The 18,915-nt window shown below is 46.4% G+C and overlaps 1 protein-coding gene across 5 annotated transcripts in view; it reads left to right on the top strand.

Annotated features, from left to right (window-relative positions):
- Nucleotides 1-18,915, top strand: part of LOC140716427 (uncharacterized) — a 103,598-nt gene that overhangs the window by 14,228 nt on the left and 70,455 nt on the right. For 4 of the 5 annotated variants that reach the window (XR_012096295.1, XM_073029155.1, XM_073029151.1 and 1 more), the window contains one exon: nt 14,677-14,807. The exons of the other annotated variant lie outside the window; for it this stretch is intronic. The gene's annotated coding sequence lies outside the window, so the exon portion shown is untranslated. The remainder of the gene's footprint in view (nt 1-14,676; nt 14,808-18,915) is intronic. 5 annotated transcript variants of the gene reach the window in all.

The raw sequence follows: 18,915 nt of genomic DNA, 5'->3' as shown, positions 1-18,915 counted from the left end.
AGGGTCCAGGGTGAATGAACTGGGCTGGTTAGATCACACAGGATCCAGGGTGAATGAGCTGGGCTGGAGATTAGATCACACAGGGTCCAGGGTGAATGAGCTGGGCTGATTAGATCACACAGGGTCCAGGGTGAATGAGCTGGGCTGGAGATTAGATCACACAGGATCCAGGGTGAATGATCTGGGCTGGAGATTAGATCACACAGGGTCCAGGGTGAATGATCTGGGCTGGAGATTAGATCACACAGGGTCCAGGGTGAATCAGCTAGGCTGGAGATTAGATCACACAGGGTCCAGGGTGAATCAGCTGGGCTGGAGATTAGATCACACAGGATCCAGGGTGAATGAGCTGGGCTGGTTAGATCACACAGGGTCCAGGGTGAATGAGCTGGGCTGGAGATTAGATCACACAGGATCCAGGGTGAATGAGCTGGGCTGGAGATTAGATCACACAGGGTCCAGGGTGAATCAGCTGGGCTGGAGATTAGATCACAGAGGATCCAGGGTGAATGAGCTGGGCTGGTTAGATCACACAGGATCAGGGTGAATCAGCTGGGCTGGAGATTAGATCACACAGGGTCCAGGGTGAATGAGCTGGGCTGGAGATTAGATCACACAGGGTCCAGGGTGAATGAGCTGGGCTGGAGATTAGATCACACAGGATCAGGGTGAATCAGCTGGGCTGGAGATTAGATCACACAGGGTCCAGGGTGAATGAGCTGGGCTGGAGATTAGATCACACAGGGTCCAGGGTGAATGAGCTGGGCTGGTTAGATCACACAGGGTCCAGGGTGAATGAGCTGGGCTGGTTAGATCACACAGGATCCAGGGTGAATCAGCTGGGCTGGAGATTAGATCACACAGGGTCCAGGGTGAATGAGCTGGGCTGGAGATTAGATCACACAGGATCCAGGGTGAATCAGCTGGGCTGGAGATTAGATCACACAGGGTCCAGGGTGAATCAGCTGGGCTGGAGATTAGATCACACAGGGTCCAGGGTGAATGAGCTGGGCTGGAGATTAGATCACACAGGGTCCAGGGTGAATCAGCTAGGCTGGAGATTAGATCACACAGGGTCCAGGGTGAATGAGCTGGGCTGGAGATTAGATCACACAGGATCCAGGGTGAATGAGCTGGGCTGGTTAGATCACACAGGGTCCAGGGTGAATGAGCTGGGCTGGAGATTAGATCACACAGGATCCAGGGTGAATGAGCTGGGCTGGAGATTAGATCACACAGGGTCCAGGGTGAATCAGCTGGGCTGGAGATTAGATCACAGAGGATCCAGGGTGAATGAGCTGGGCTGGTTAGATCACACAGGATCAGGGTGAATCAGCTGGGCTGGAGATTAGATCACACAGGGTCCAGGGTGAATGAGCTGGGCTGGAGATTAGATCACACAGGGTCCAGGGTGAATGAGCTGGGCTGGAGATTAGATCACACAGGATCAGGGTGAATCAGCTGGGCTGGAGATTAGATCACACAGGGTCCAGGGTGAATGAGCTGGGCTGGAGATTAGATCACACAGGGTCCAGGGTGAATGAGCTGGGCTGGTTAGATCACACAGGGTCCAGGGTGAATGAGCTGGGCTGGTTAGATCACACAGGATCCAGGGTGAATCAGCTGGGCTGGAGATTAGATCACACAGGGTCCAGGGTGAATGAGCTGGGCTGGAGATTAGATCACACAGGATCCAGGGTGAATCAGCTGGGCTGGAGATTAGATCACACAGGGTCCAGGGTGAATCAGCTGGGCTGGAGATTAGATCACACAGGGTCCAGGGTGAATGAGCTGGGCTGGAGATTAGATCACACAGGGTCCAGGGTGAATGAGCTGGGCTGGAGATTAGATCACACAGGGTCCAGGGTGAATGAGCTGGGCTGGTTAGATCACACAGGATCAGGGGTGAATGAGCTGGGCTGGAGATTAGATCACACAGGGTCCAGGGTGAATGAGCTGGGCTGGAGATTAGATCACACAGGGTCCAGGGTGAATGAGCTGGGCTGGAGATTAGATCACACAGGGTCCAGGGTGAATGAGCTGGGCTGGTTAGATCACACAGGGTCCAGGGTGAATGAGCTGGGCTGGAGATTAGATCACACAGGGTCCAGGGTGAATGAGCTGGGCTGGAGATTAGATCACACAGGGTCCAGGGTGAATCAGCTGGGCTGGAGATTAGATCACACAGGATCCAGTGAGTGTGAGCTGGGCTGGTTAGATCACACAGGATGCAGGGCAAGTGAGCTGATTGGATACAAAATTGACTTTGTACTTGGAGCCAGAGACCATAAGACAGGAGCAGAGTTAGGCCATTTGGCCAGGGCTGATGTATTATCTCCTACTCTCCTGCCTCCCCCCCCCCACCCCCATAATCTTTAACACCGTTATTATTGAAGGGAGTGGTGGTGGAGTGGTGTGTTATTTCCGGGTTGGAGCCCTGTGACTGGCGGTGTGCCAACTCATTGATGTTCGGGCTACTTTATCATTTAGATTAACTGCTCGGATACAACAGGATTAGCAAGTTTGCAGATCGTACTGGTGGTAATTTTGACAGTGAAGAGTTTATCTGAGATGACGACAGGATCTAAACTAACTGGGAAAGTTGGCAAGGAATGGCGAGTGGAATTTGATTTGGACAACTGCAAAGCGTTGCATTTTGGGAAGTTAAACCAGAAGAGTTGTATAGGGAGTGTCGCGGAACAGAGAGACCGTGGGCTGTAAGTAGATAGTCACTGCTGTCAGGATGGTGAAGAAGCCATTTGACCTGCTTTCTTCACCAGTTGTGTACAGGAAGGCACGCAATGTTACAAACGTCGGTGAGCCCACACTTGGTGCATTTCCGACTGCTTTGCTGTCAGATGTTGTTAGGCTGATAGGGTGTAAAAACATTATTGAGACTGAGGGGTTTGAGTTGTAGGGAGACACTGGATAGACTGGGGCTTTTTGCCCGGAGTTTAGGGAGCTGATAGGTGACTTCTATAGAGGTTTATAAACTGAGGGGCATAAATAACGTGATTTTCCCAGAGTAGTGGAGTCTAAAACTAAAGCGCACAGGTTAAGGTGAGAATAGAAAGAATTTAACAGCAACACACACAGATCGCTGGAGGAGCTCAGCAGGTCAGACAGCATCAACGGAATGGAACGAGCAGACGAGGTTTCGGGCCGAAGGCTGGAAAGGAAGGGGGCAGAAGCCAGAATGAGGTGGGGAGGGGGCAAGAAGGAGCACAGCTAGCAGACGGTAGATGAAACGAGGTGAGGCGCATGGCCGATGAAGTGTGAGGCTGTGGGGTAACGAAGAAGTAAAGGGTTGAAGAAGAAGGAATCTGATAGGGGAGGCGAGAGGACCATGGGAGAAAGAGGAGGGGCACCAGACGGAGGTAATAGACAGGTGAGGAGAAGGGGTAGGAGGGGAACAAGAGTGGGGAGAGGAAGTTGGGGGGGGAGGAGAAAACACCGGACGTTAGAGAAATCGATGTTCACCATTAGGCTGGAGGCTACCCAGACAGAATGCGGATGTTGCTACTCCAACCGAGCGGCCTCATGGTGTCAGAATGGGAAGTAGATTTAAAATGGGTGGCCACGGCTGTGGCAGACGGAGGAAGTGGAGATGCAACATGTGAAAGGCTTTTAGATTTGATTCTCGGTTAGAAAGGCAAATGAGGGGAGCTGAGCTGGCATGGATGCGTTTTGGGCCGAAGAGCCGGTTTCTGCGCTGTTTCCCTGGAGTTTGAAGAAGTGATTCACCAGGATATTGTGTGGAATGGAGGACCTTACCCGGAAAGGATAAACGGGTTCATTGTCACTGGAATATCGGAGGCTGAGGGATGAACTTTTAGAAGTTCATATCATCATGATGGCCGTAGACAACGTAGGTAGTCAGTCTAATTTCTTGTGGGTGGGGAAATGTCTATAGAGATAAGATTAGCTTTAGCTTTTTCTGTCACACGTATCTCGAAACGTACAGTGGAATGCGTCGTTTTTTCTCAAAGACCAGCAGAGTCTGAGGGTCTGCTGGGGTGGGGGTGGGGGGGCAGCCGTAGTACTGCGGTGCTTCTGGCTCCGACGTAGCCTGCACACAACCGACGACTCCCACGCAACAGGTTTCCCGCGTCCGCAGATTTTCCTGTGCTTGCGTTACCAGTCCCAACCCGTACACTCTGGAATGTGCGATGAAACCGGACTTTGTGATCAGGGGCAGAGCCTAGAAGCTCCGTACAGATGGTGGAAGGAATTGAACCCAGGTCGCTAACTCTTACCGCTGTGCTGCTGGCCGGCTGCCCCTGGGTATGCCCATAAAAGGGTGTAGGGTTAGAGGGCAGTGAGGAGAAATCGGAAGATATGAGGGCCAGGTGGTCGAGCTGGAGATCTTTACAGCATTTAAAAGGTATTTACGAGGTGCATGGATACAAAGGGAGGGAAAAGGATTTGAGCAATACAAACAAGTAGGGTGATTGTGGATAAACATTATGGTCAGTATGGATGAGTCGGTCCTGTGAGTCTGACATTGTCAGGGTGTTTGGTCATAAGATTTAGGAGCAGATTTAGGGCCATTTGGCCCATCGAGTCTGCTCCACCATGTCATCATGGCTGATCCAATTTTCCTTCTCCCTGTATCCCATCATGCCCTGACTAAATAAAAATCTGTCAACCTCTGCCTTAAATATACCCAACGACTTGGCCTGCACTGCCGCCTGTGGCAATGAATCCCACAGATTCACCACCCTCTGGCTAAAGAAATTTCTCCGCGTCTCCATTCTAAAAGGACATCCCTCTATTCTGAGGCTGCGTCCTCTGGTCTCAGACACCCCCACCATCCTCTGGTCTCAGACACCCCCACCATCCTCTCCACATCCACTCTATCCCGGCCCTCAACATTCAGTAGGTTTGAGTGAGGCCACTCCTCATTCTTCTGAATTCCAGTGAGCCGTCAAACGCTCCTCATTTGATAGATCTTTCAATCCCATAATCATTTTCCCAGTACCTCCTTTGAACCCTTTCAGCACATCCTTTCTTAGATAAGGGACCCAAAACTCAAAACTCAATAGTCACTATACTCCAAGAGAGGCCTCACCTTGTAAAACCTCAATATTACATCCTTGATTTTATATTGTTCCTTGAAATGAATGCTAACATTGCATTTGCCGTCCTCGCCTGCAAATGAACCTCTAGGAAATCCTGCACGAGGACTCCCAGGACAAATTCCAGACACGAGAAACTCTCTGGTGAACACAGAAGTTCCGACCCAACTGATTTAACTAGGGCTGGAGAATTACTCCAGAAGTACTGACCGATATTTACTCCTCAGTCGCCGTTACAAATCCTGTCGTCATCATGTTGCTTGTGGGAATTTGTCAAGCGTGTGCTTTCTCAGCTTACGACAATCGTGAAGTATGAAGTAACGAGGAGGTCGGAAAGCAGAGAAAGGCGACGACACAGAATGCTGGAGGGGTTCAGCAAGACGAGCAGCTTCCGGAGAGGACTCTATAGAGGCTGCCTGACTTGCAGAGTTCCTCCAACGTTTTGTGTACTGCTCAACATTTCCATAAGCTATAGGAGCAGAAGTAGGCCGTTCGGCCCATTGACTCTGCTCCACCATTCAACCATAGTTGATCCAATTCTTCCAGTATTCCCCACTCCCCTGCTTTCACCCCATACCCTTTGATGCCCTGGCTATCAAGAGCCTATCTATCTCTGCCTTAAATACACCCAATGACTTGGCCTCCACAACTGCTCGTGGCAACAGATTCCACAGATTTACCACCCTCTGACTAAAGTAATTTCTCCGCATCTCAGTTCTAAAAGGACGTCCTTCAATCCTGAAGTCATGCCTTCTTGTCCTAGAATCCCCTACCATGGGAAATAACTTTGCCATATCTCATCTGTTCAGGCCTTTTAACATTTGGAATGTTTCTATGAGATCCCCCCCCCTCATTCTCCTGAACTCCAGGGAATACAGCCCAAGAGCTGCCAGACGTTCCTCATGTGGTAACCCTTTCATTCCTGGAATCATTCTCGTGAATCTTCTCTGAACCTTCTCCAATGTCAGTATATCCCTTCTAAAATAAGGAGCCCAAAATTGCACACAACACTCCTAGTGTGGTCTCACAAGTGCCTTATAGAGCCTCAACATCACATCCCTGCTCTTATATTCTATACCCCAAGAAATGAATGCCAACATTGCATTCACCTTCTTCACAATGGACTCAACCTGCAGGGTATCTTGCACAAGGACTCCCAAGTCTCTTTGCATCTCTGCATTTTGAATTCTCTCCCCATCTAAATAATAGTCTGTCCATTTATTTCTTCCACAAAAGTGCATGACCATACACTTTCCAACATTGTATTTCATTTGCCACTTCTTTGCCCATTCCCCTAAACTATCTAAGTCTCTCTGCAGGCTCTCTGTTTCCTCAACACTACCCGCTCCTCCACCTATCTTCGTATCATCGGCAAATCTAGCCACAAATCCATTAATACCATTGTCCAACATACATTGTGAAAAGCAGTGGTCCCAACACCAACTCCTGTGGAACTCCACTGGTAAACGTCAGCCAGCCAGAATAGAATCCCTTTAATCCCACTCTGTTTTCTGCCATTCAGCTAATGCTCCATCCATGCGAGTAACTTCCCTGTAATACCACGGGCTCTTCACTTGCTAAGCAGCCTCATGTGCGGCACCTTGTCAAAGGCCTTCTGAAAATCCAAGTACACCACATCCACTGCATCTCCTTTGTCTACCCTGCTTATAATTTCTTCAAAGAATTGCAGTAGGTTTGTCAGGCAGGATTTTCCTTTCAGGAAACCATGCTGGCTTTGGCCTGTCTCATCATGTGCCTCCAGGTATTCCGTAATCTCATCCCTAGCGATCAATTCCAACAAACTCCTGTGGTGGTTACTTGAAATGACCAGGAGACGCAGACAATTCTTTGAGAAGTTTAAACCTTTATTTGCAAACAAAGGCTGAGGCAATCAATGAACTTGTCACCGAAAGCCCCCCGAGCTCTGGTGTACAGCATTCTTTATAGTAATTTCTTATCTCAGTTACATTTCGGTTTTATCAGCATACCCAATCAATTTTTAGTTGCATATCATCTATACATTAACTAATCAATCGCTCTTGCCTAGCTCTCGATGCGCCAGCAGTATTTCTCTCCAGTTCGCATTGGGGCCCCATTCCTGGCCAAGGTTGTTTCTCAGTCAGCCTGCTTAACCTCCCTCATATTACATCTTCTGCTTGTACCATCCTGTCCGCCACCGTTATCTCTTGCTAAACAAAGGCTGAGTATAATACATGGAGTACACTTCAGCTAATTAGTGCTGCTAGCTAAACAGGTGTTCTTTAACTGCCACAGTATGTAGCTAAGAGAATACAAGGTATCTAGTAAAACAATACATAGCAAAATGTGTCTAGTAAAATAATACATACTAATATTCAGTACATAGGAGTGATTACATAGTGTAGTAAATAGCTAGTACATAGTGGTTATATTTCAGGTATATATAGTGATATACCTATATATATAGTGATTATGTCAGGTATATTTCTCAATATAATCCCCCCTTTGAGACCCACAGGGTCTCACACAGAAAGAGAACACTCAGAGGCCGTGCACCAAAGCCAAAATAAAGTCCAGCATTTTAATCCCAAATTTGGGTCAACTACAATTTCCATACTCGGAGCTCAAAATTATCTCTCTCTGTTATCCTAGGCTGTTGAGCCAAAAACCTGTCCCTCCGTAGCTGAGACAGGAAAAAAGACTCAGACACCCTTACAGACTAGTGTCCACATTATTAACCCCTTCCAGTCCGCTTGATGCATCGCGCAGACTGTAACAGTACATCATCGGCTTTTCTCCTTGTCTGGGGTCAGATTCAACAATTTCCAGGAGCATCGGGAATTGTTTTGCTGTCGCAGGCATTATCAAAGTCTTGAGAGATGGAAGAAAACAGCACAGAATAAGTGCACAACTTATCAATACAACACCTGCAGCTATTGCCATTTTGGTCAGCCACGCACCCCATCCCTCTAGTCTGCTTTCTAACCAGTCCGGCTATAACTCCTCTGCCCCCCTCCTTGGGACTTCCAGTCCTGTCTGGGCTGTTGCTTAAATCTACTCTGTCCCCGATAGGGCATCTGTGGAAATGCTCCTCCGAAGACATTCATTATCGGCATGGGGTTTTCTGGCCCTTGACTGACAGAATGACCGGTTCCTGCATCCAGTGGTGCTTCATTCACTTTAATGGCTGTACTCACACTGGTGATGGCTGGCAGCATCTTTTTGCCTTTTTCTTTTTCCTTCTTTTTCAGTTCTTCGAGCTGCATTTGCAATAGCTTTCGCTGCACCTCTTCTTGCTGCTCGGCCGGCTTTCGTTTGTCTCTCCGATATTTCTCCACCGCGTGGACTACGTGATCGCTGAATGCTTGTGGGGTCAGCGACGACAGCCCAACCACTTCCTCCAGTTTGGATTTTACTTGTGGAGGCATTGCATCCAAAATGCTATGTCGGAACAGTGAGGTCATAAATAAGCTATTTTCCACCTCTTGCCCAGTCTCCAGTCTCCACCTTTTCAACTGGTTTTCTACGTAGGCTGCTGGGTTTTCAGTGTCTCCCAGTGGTTCCCCCTTTAAGGCTTTGGGGTCCACTTTGGGTGGATAAAGCTTCCTGAGGGCCTGTCATACCCTCTGCCTCACTGGATCAAAATTGGCCCCATCAGTCTGTGGGCTGTCCACATTCTGTAAGCCAGCCATTTCCATCAGTTCTTTTAGCTTGGAGGTTCCCATCAACCTTATCAGCAGTGCCTTCAGATCTCCCATAGCCAACAATCGTCCCGTTGTTTCCTCCTCAAAGGCTCTAATCCACTTTCCTGCCCCCTCATGCAGACTAGGCAGAGTATTTTTCAGTCCTTCCAGGTCCTGGGATCCCCAAGGGATATACTGTACTTGTCCTGATCCCTTTACCAGCAGTGGCAGCATTTCCTTCTCCCCGTTCCATGTAATCAAGCTTCCTTCCTCACTTGGTTCTTTATCTATTGCTGGCCCTAGTACTACTGGCTGCCACTCATACCTTCCTGGGGTATACCTTCTTCCTTGCTCCTTCTCCACTCTAGTCCCCTCTTCCATCTCCAATATCTGCCTCTCCGTCCTCTCTCGTGCTTCCTCCAAACTCTCGTCTCCTACCTTCCTCCAACTTCCTCTCAACTCACTCCATTCTTGCCATCTAGATGATTCCTGTTCTCTTCTAATCTGTCTATCTCTACAGTATAACCGATACTCCTCATAATCCCTCTTCTCTCTCAGCTGGTGTAGCCTTTCCACTTCTCTTTCCATCTCCCTTCTTTCCTGTTCCAACCTCATCTTTTCTCCCTCTATCTCATTCCTCAGCACCTCTCTCACCCTCTCATATTTCCTTCTTTCCTCCTCAGGGTCCCAGACCTCTACTTCCCCCTGCAGGCTTACTGTTCCTGATATCATGGGGCATTGCTTGGGTGTTCCCTGCTCATGATAGGGAGGGGGTCTTTCTACTTCTTTCAGATCTGGGTATGGAGCTGAAGCCGGGTTTCTGTTAGGCTTTTCCTCTCCCCCACCCAACTGTTTTCCCTGTTCCCTTTTGTCTTTTTCGCTTATTATCAATATCCTGCCTGTCTTTCTCAATCTCTCTCCCTCCATCCTAAAAAGTTTCAATACTTCCATCTCCTGTTCTCTCCTTTCCTCCCTTTTCTTGGACTTATCGTTTGGTTTATGATTTTTAATTAGTGCTTCCATCTCTTCACACAAGCTTACATCGAATGTCCCTTCTTTTGGCCATTTCGTGCGTATGTTTTTGGTTCTTTTTTCCCCATTTCTCTGAAATTGCAATAATCTCACCTCTACTTACTGGGAATTTCTTGCACAGTATGTCTACTGCTGTTCCTTTTTCTTCCGCCAAGTTATTTCCTTCTTCTCTTGGGTATTATTTCTTAAAAAGTCTCACAGTTCAAATACTTACCTGATCCTATCTTTACACCTAGCCCTACAGTTTATTCTACCAGTGTTCAAGCAATTTATCAAATTCTTCTTACCTTCTATTCCGTTCTGTCCGAGCAGCCCTCAACCTAGGGCAGTACTCACAGAAGTTTCTCTTCACTTTCCCTGCCCGTTCAGCCCTTCGCTTCGTGCGAAGCGGTATCCACAGGGACTTACCAACACCATGTGGAATTTTCTTTACTCAACTTCTTATTACCTTATTCGTACTTACCCCCACTGCAGTGTTCTTGATCAATCTTCTGAGCCTCCTGTCAAACCCTCAATTCTGCCAGATTCTTTGGATCAGAGAGACCCTTCGGCAGTTGCTACACACCTCTGAGTCCCCGAGACCCCCAAAACCAACAGAATTTTAGTCCAAATTGTCGCAAAAAGCGCTTACCTTTTTCTGGGTGCACCCGTAATTCTGTTAGCTCTGTGAGGGCTCCCGAGGGACCGGGAAGTGGCCTCAACCCGTCGAATCTTTTTCGCGGGTCTCTTTCCGATCCTGTTCGTGACGCCAATTTTGTCGTGGTTACTTGAAATGACCAGGAGACGCAGACAATTCTTTGAGAAGTTTAAACCTTTATTTGCAAACAAAGGCTGAGGCAATCAATGAACTTGTCACCGAAAGCCCGCCGAGCTCCGGTGTACAGCATTCTTTATAGTAATTTCTTATCTCAGTTACATTTCGGTTTCATCAGCATACCCAATCAATTTTTACTTGCATATCATCTATACATTAACTAATGAATCGCTCTTGCCTAGCTCTCGGTGCACCACCATTATTTCTCTCCAGTTCGCATTGGGGCCCCATTCCTGGCCACGGTTGTTTCTCAGTCAGCCTGCTTAACCTCCCTCACATTACATCTTCTGCTCGTACTATCCTGTCCGCCACCGTTATCTCTTACTAAACAAAGGCTGAGTATAATACATGGAGTACATTTCAGCTAATTAGTGCTGCTAGCTAAACAGGTGTTCTTTAACTGCCACAGTATGTAGCTAAGAGAATACAAGGTATCTAGTAAAACAATACATAGCAAAATGTGTCTAGTAAAATAATACATAGTAATATTCAGTACATAGGAGTGATTACATAGTGTAGTAAATAGCTAGTACATAGTGGTTATATTTCAGGTATATATAGTGATTATGTCAGGTATATTTCTCAATACTCCCAACCACTGATGTCAGGCTAACAGGTCTATAATTTCCTTTCTGCTGCCTCCCACCCTTCTTAAATAGCGGAGTAACATTTGCAATTTTCTAGTCATCCGGTATAATGTAAGAATCTATTGATTCTTGAAAGATCATTGTTAATGCCTCTGCAATCTCTCCAGCTACTTCCTTTAGAACCCGAGGGTGCATTCCATCAGGTCCAGGAGATTTATCTACCCTCAGACCATTAAGCTTCCTGAGTACCTTCTCAGTTGTAATTTTCACTGCACGAACTTCACTTCCCTGACACTCTTGAATGTCTGGTATACTGCAGATGTCTTCCACTGTGAAGACTGATGCAAAATACACATTCAGTTCCTCTGCCATCTCTGTATCTCTCATTAAAATATCTCCAGTGTCATTTTGTATTGGTCCTATACCTACCCTTGAGTCTCTTTTACCCTTTATATATTTAAAAATGCTTTTAGTATCTTCTTTGATATTAGTCGCCAGCTTTCTCTCATAATTCATCTTTTTCTTTGGCTCTGACTTCACTTGTCAGCCACGGTAGTGTCCTTCTTCCCTTTGAAAATTTCTTCTTATTTGGAATATATCTGTCTTGTACTTATTTTTCACAGAACCTCTTATTTTGCTGCTCTGCTGTCCTTCCTGCTAGTGTCCCTTTCCAGTCAACTTCGGCCAGTTCCCCTCTCATGCCATCGTAATTTTCTTTATTCCACTGAAATACTGACACACTATTTTTTCCCCCTCAGATTTAAATGTGAACATGATCATATTGTGATCACTATTCCTTAAGGGTTAGGAACATAGAAAACCTACAGCACAATACAGGCCCTTCGGCCCACAAAGCTGTGCCGAACACGTCCCTACCTTAGAAATTACTAGGCTTACCCATAGCCCTCTATTTTTCTAAGCTCCATGTATCCATCCAGGAGTCTCTTAAAAGACCCCATTGTTTCTGCCTCCACCACCGTCGCCGGCAGCCCATTCCACACACTCACCACTCTCTGAGTAAAAAACTTACCCCTGACATCTCCTCTGTACCTACTTCCAAGCTCCTTAAAACTGTGTCCTCTTGTGTTAGCCATTTCAGCCCTGGGGAAAAAGCCTCTGACTATCCACATGATCAATTCCTCTCATCATCTTATACACCTCGATCAGGTCACCTCTCATCCTCTGTCGCTCCAAGGAGAAAAGGCTGAGTTCACTCAACCTATTCTCATAAGGCATGCTCCCCAATCCAGGCAACATCTTTGTAAATCTCCTCTGCACCCTTTCTATGGTTTCCACATCCTTCCTGTAGTGAGGTGACCAGAACTGAGCACAGTACTCCAAGTGGGGTCTGACCAGGGTCCTATATAGCTGCAACATTACCTCTTGGCTCTTGAACTCAACCCCACGATTGATGAAGGCCAATGCACCGTATGCCTTCTTAACCAGAGTCAACCTGAGTAACAGCTTTGAGTGTCCTATGGACTCGGACCCCAAGATCCCTCCGATCCTCACACTGCCAAGAACCTTGTCATTAATGCTATATTCTGCCATCATATTTGACCTACCAAAATGAACTACCCCACACTTATCTGGGTTGAACTCCATCTGCCACTTCTCAGCCCAGTTTTGCATCCTATCGATGTCCCGCTGTAACCTCTGACAGCCCTCCACACTATCCACAACACCTCCAACCTTTGTGTCATCAGCAAACTTACTAACCTATCTGTCTACTTCCTCGTCCAGGTCATTTATAAAAATCACAAAGAGTAGGGGTCCCAGAACAGATCCCCGAGGCATGCCATTGGTCACCAGCCTCCATGCAGAATACGACCCGTCTACAACCACTCTTTGCCTTCTGTGGGCTTGCCAGTTCTGAATCCACAAAGCAATGTCCCCTAACCTTAAGCTCTCTTATCACCTCTGGATTGGGAGTTGTGCAATGATCTGGCACAGCTGATCCCCTAGTGGGCTCAACAACTTGACCTAAAAAGCCATCCCTTAGACATTCTACAAATTCTCTCTCGAGGTCCAGTACTGGCCTGGAAGATCTCTTGTGTTGATGAAACAGTGAAGGGTGTTCCTCACCATTTGGCACAGTTACAAGGAGTGCAGCCACATGAGAGTGGCACCCTCCATCGAGGACCCCCGCCGTCTCGGCCCCTGCCGTCTTATCACTGCCTCCATCAGTGGGCCTTCACTGGGTTCCAGAACAGTTAATGGCCTTCAGCCCTGACCCAGTGTGGTTAACTTCACTCGGCTCCACACTTGTAAAGGAGTCATCAACTCGTTATCAGTGTTGTTTCCTAATTTATTTATTTTGTATTTACAAAGTTTGTCTTAATTGGTTGTTCGTCAGTCTTTTTATTGATTCTATTATATTTATTTTGTTCCACTGTGAATGACCGCAAGAAAATAAATGGTACAGCGCCTATAAAAAGTGTTCACCCCACTTGGAAGTTTTCATGTTTTATTGTTTTACATCATCGTATCACAGTGGATTTAATTTGGCTTTTTTTGACACTGGTCGACAGAAAAAGACTTCGTGTCAAAATGAAAAGAGATCTCTACAAGTTGTTCTAAACATTACAATTATTAAACACAGAATAATTGATTGCATAAGTATTCAGCCCCTTCAAGTCAGTATTTAGTAGATGTACATTTGGCAGTAATTACAACCTTGAGTCTGTGTGAATAGGTCTCTGTCAGCTTTGTATATTAGGACTTTGCTATTCTTCTCCATTCTTCTTTATAAAACTGTTCAAGCTCTGTCAGATTACATGGGGATCATGAGTGAACTTGTAACTCCTCCAGGGTTGTCATACGCGTCCCTCACTAGTCCCCTTCTTGCACGGTCTCTCAGGTTTTGAGGCCGGCCTACTCTAGGCAGATTTACATCTGTGCCATAGCATTTCTTGATGATTGACTTAACTGTATTCCAAGGGATATTCAGTGACTTGGAAATGTTCTTGTATCTGTCTCCTGATTTGTGCTTTTCAATAACCTTTTCACGGAGTACTTGGAGTCTGCTTTTGTCTACATGGTGTAGTTGTTGGCAGGATACTGACTTGCCAGCAGTTGGACCTTCCAGATACAGGTGTATTTTTACTACAATTAATTGAAACACAGTGACTGTACACAGGTCTCCAAACACAGATCTCTGTTTAACTAATTATGTGACTTCTAAAATCAAATGGCTGCACCAGTGATGATTTGGTGTGTCAATGCAGTGCAATTAATTATGGTGTGTTTTATATTTGTAATTAATTTGGATCACTTGATAGAAACTCTGTTTTCACTTTGACACAAGTATTTTTCTGCTGAGCAGTGTCAAAAAAAGCCAAATTAAGTCCACTGTGATTCTATGTTGTAGGACAATAAAACATGAATACTTTTTTTTAAGCACAGTATATGGTGACAATACTTTGATAATAAATTGACTTTGAACATTAAATGCAAATCTGCTCAAAAGGACTTTGACCAGAAATAATTGATCCATGGTGCAGGTGCCAGACACCGGACGTGACGTCACAAACCGCTCGTTTGCTCCCTGAAGGAGGACGTTTCCACAAGTTGAGCGCCAGTTTAATTCACACCGAGGCCGCGACCGAGGAGCAGTCCCGATCGGGGAGAGTCGGTACGAGTGTTACGATCAGCGCGGTCCGTCTTATTGACGGCAAACCCGCCGCACCTCCGGTCCCTCACCGCCCATCCGAAACCCCGGTCCAACTCGACGGGGGCCCGAAATCAAGGCCAGCGCATGCGTATTGGGGTGGATCAGTGCCGTTGCTAACGGGCGCGGAATGCTGGGTAAAAGGACGGCCATTGATTCCACTGCTCTGTGATACCGGTGGATAAATTGAGGCATGGTAGTGAGACGTCCAGACCCTGCCGAGCTCTCAGTGCCCAAAGCAACAATTATTCTGCTGGAGGAACTCAGCAGGCCGGTTGGAGGAAACGCTTACGTCTGCGCAAACGGACGTTTCTCCACCTGCTGAGTTTTTCCAAGAGATTGTTCCTCCAGATTCCAGCATCTGTGGTCTTTAGACTGACTCTGACTAAGAAAGAGTAACTGAGCTACGCACCTAGCACATAAAGAAATCACCTCATCCAGGTACCAGGTAATTATACCGGATAATGGGATTGTGAATTTTTGCTGCTTTGTGGTGATTTATTGACCAGTCAGCAGGGTAAGTGGTAGAAACTGGGAGGACTTGTTAAGATTGTGTCAGAATACAGTGCAGGATTAATGTTAAATTAGTGTAGATGGGTGTTGATGGTCGTGAACAGCGGGCTGAAAGACTTACTTTCTTGCTGCATTCCTCCATGACATGGATTTATGGGAAGTAGATGATGGGTGACATTTTTTCTTGTAGATGCACCTGTAGTAGTTAGAGTACTTGAAAAGAGAAAGGTGGATTTAGTTTATCTGGGCTTTGAAAGGCGTTATGCGTGGTATAAGCACCGGGAATTGCATGTAGTGTGCTGGTGAGAACTGATTTGGTGGAAGGAGACTGACCAACTGAATCACAGTTGACCAGGGAGATCAGAGTGATCTCTTATGCCCATCTTCCTGATGTTCTCAGTATCATTTTACAGGATATCTAAGGTGGAGGAGTTGTGAACAGAAACCGTATGTGTAATTTCAGGTCTGCGGGCTCACTCAGTTACCCAGCACTGAATACCATCGTCCATTGATTACGGAAAAACAGATGCTTGTTTGCTTCACTATGAACCACAGGCAATGAGAGGCCCAGATACAGTTCAGTTGCATATTTGATGACCAGTGAGTTCACGGGGAAATACAGGTACCCCCCGCTTTACGAAAGTTCGCTTTACGTCACTTCGCTTATACGAAAGACCTACATTAGTACCTGTTTTCGCTAACTGAAAGAAATCCGAAGAGGATTTTCACTTTTATAAAAGAAGGCGAAAAGCGAAAATACTGTTCAGTGTTTGTTTTGCAGTGAGCCGTTACTGTATAGAGGCAGCGCGCACCCCGAGCAGCGAGAGTGGCGCCCCCAAGCTCCTTCCCCGGGAACTGCACGCAGCATCAAGCTGCCATAGCTTTGAACTGTGTCTGTGAGCATCTGTCCAAAGGTATCCGAAAAGCCTAAGAGAGCTCGTGAGGGTGTTGCGCTTAGCGTAAAACTGGATGCAATTAAGCTTTTCGATCGTGGTGAACGAAATAAAGCCATTGTCTGCGCGTTAAACTTGTCTGCGTCCACCATTTGCACTATTTACACGCAGAGAGAAAGAATCTTGAAAGCTGCCGATGTTACTGTTGGTTCTGCTCGTAGCAAGGTGCTCTCTCTTAGTCGGCATCCAGTAATGGATAAAATGGGAAGTCTATTGCTTGAGTTGATTGATGGGTGTAATAGCGATAGCAAATAGCGAACGGCCCAAAAGTGAAGTCGTAAGTGAAACTACACTGTACATACATTATTTCTACTTTATATAGGCTGTGTATTTATCATATCATTCCTGCTTTTACCATATGTTAGTGTTTTTTCAGGTTTTATGTGTTATTTGGTTTGATTTGGTAGGTTATTTTTTGGGTCTGGGATCGCTTCAAAATTTTCCCCATATAAATTAATGGTAATTGCTTCTTCGCTTTACACCATTTCGGCTTACGAAAGGTTTTACAGGAACGCTCTACTTTAGGATAGCGGGGGAAACCTGCAGCATCCCCTATTTTCCTGCCATTTGAAGAGATTAATTCGGTGATCAGATCAAATGAGTCAGCAGTGAACTGGCTCCAATCTCCTGATAAGTGTGTGGGAGATGATTCACTTGGTGATCCAAGTTGAGGTGGTAAACTGGATCAGCATCGGCTTTGCAGAAGAAACCACAGAGTGCCAGGAAGTAGATGGTTCCCTCTCTGACAGTTGGCCTGTGACTAGCGGTGTCCGTTATTACTTGTCAGCTACATCAATGCGATTAACTAGATCAGCATATTCAGATAATGTGGTGAATCCATCAGCAATTTTGCGGATGACACCAAGATTGGGAGTGTATTGGAAAGTGAGGAAGGCTCTGAAAGCTTCTGGGATTAGGACCAGCTGGAAAAAAAATGGCTGAATTTAATGCAGTCAAGTGTGAAAAGTTGCAATGTTTCAATGTCAGGGAAGTTTGGATAGGTACGTGCATTGGACTGGTACAGTGAGCTGTGGCCTGGCTGTAGGACAATGGGATTAGGCAGAAGGTGGATCGATCTGAGCTGGATGGGCCAAAGGGCCTTTTCTGTGTTGCAGTTCAGTGAATTCACAGAGGAGAAAAGGCCATTCAGTTTCATTGTCCGTGGTTCCCAGTGGAGAGAAGCCATTCAGTTGAATTAGAAACAGAGAAAACCTACAACACAGTACAGGCCCCTCGCCCACAATACTGTGCTGAACATTTACTTTCGAAATTACCTAGGGTTACCCATAGCTCTCTATTTTTCTAAGCTCCATGTACCTATTCAGCAGTCTCTTAAAAGGACCTATTGTAATCTTCCTTCACCACCGTCGCCATCAGCCCATTCCACTCTCTGCGTAAAAAAAAACTTACCCCTGATGTCTCTGTACCTACTTCCAAGCACCTTAAAACTGTGCCCTCTCGTGCTAGTCATTTCAGTCCTGGGGAAAAGCCTCTGACTATCCACCCGATCAATGCCTCTCGCTATCTTGTACACCTCTATCAGGTCACCTCTCATCCTCCGTCGCTCCAAGAGAAAAGGCCGAGTTCACTCATCCTATTCTCATAGGGCATGCTCCCCAATCCAGGCAACATCCTTGTAAATCTCCTGTGCACCCTTTCTATGGTTTCCACATCCTTCCTGTAGTGAGGTGACTAGAACTGAGCACAGTTCTCCAAGTGGGTTTGACCAGGGTCCTATATAGCTGCAAACATTACCTTTCGGCTCCTAAACTCAATCCCACGGTTGATGAAGGCCAAAGCACTGTATGCCTTCTTAACTACAGAGTCAACCTGTGCAGCTGCTTTAAGTGTCCTATGGACTCAGACCACAAGATCCCTCTGATCCTCCACACTGCCAAGAGTCTTACCATTAATACTATATTCTGCCATCACATTTGACCTACCAAATCTATCTGGGTTGAACTCCATCTGTCACTTCTCAGCCCAGTTTTGCATCCTATCACTGTCCCGCTGTAACCTCTGACAGCCCTCCACATTATCCACAACACCCCCAACCTTTGCGTCATCAGCAAATTTCCTAACCAATCCCTCAACTTCCTCATCCAGGTCATTTATAAAAATCATTAAGAGACAGGATCCCAGAACAGACCCCTGAGGCACACCACTGGTCACCAACCTCCATGCAGAATATGACCCATCTACAACCACTCTTTGCCTTCTGTGAGCAAGCCAGTTCTGGACCCACAAAGCAATGTCCCCTTGGATCCCATGCCTCCTTACTTTCTCTTTAAGCCTTGCATGGGGTACCTTATCAAATGCCTTGCTGAAATCTATATATGCTATGTCTACTGCTCTTCCTTCATCAATATGTTTAGTTACATCCTCAAACTATTCAGTCAGGCTTGTAAGGCATGAGCTGCCTTTGACAAAGCCATGCTGATTATTCCTAATCATATTCTACTTCTTCAAATGTTCATAAATCTTGCCTCTCAGGATCTTCTCCATCAACTTACCAACCACTGAAGTAAGACTCACTGGTCTGTAATTTCCTGGGCTATCTCTACTCCCTTTCTTGAATAAGGGAACAACATCTGCAACCTCCACCC

This window comes from Hemitrygon akajei, chromosome 25 (assembly GCF_048418815.1).
Source record: "Hemitrygon akajei chromosome 25, sHemAka1.3, whole genome shotgun sequence".
In the NCBI taxonomy this organism is placed as follows: domain Eukaryota; kingdom Metazoa; phylum Chordata; class Chondrichthyes; order Myliobatiformes; family Dasyatidae; genus Hemitrygon; species Hemitrygon akajei.
The sequence above is the reverse complement of the archived record's forward strand: the minus strand, read 5'-3'. Positions and strand labels throughout refer to the sequence as shown.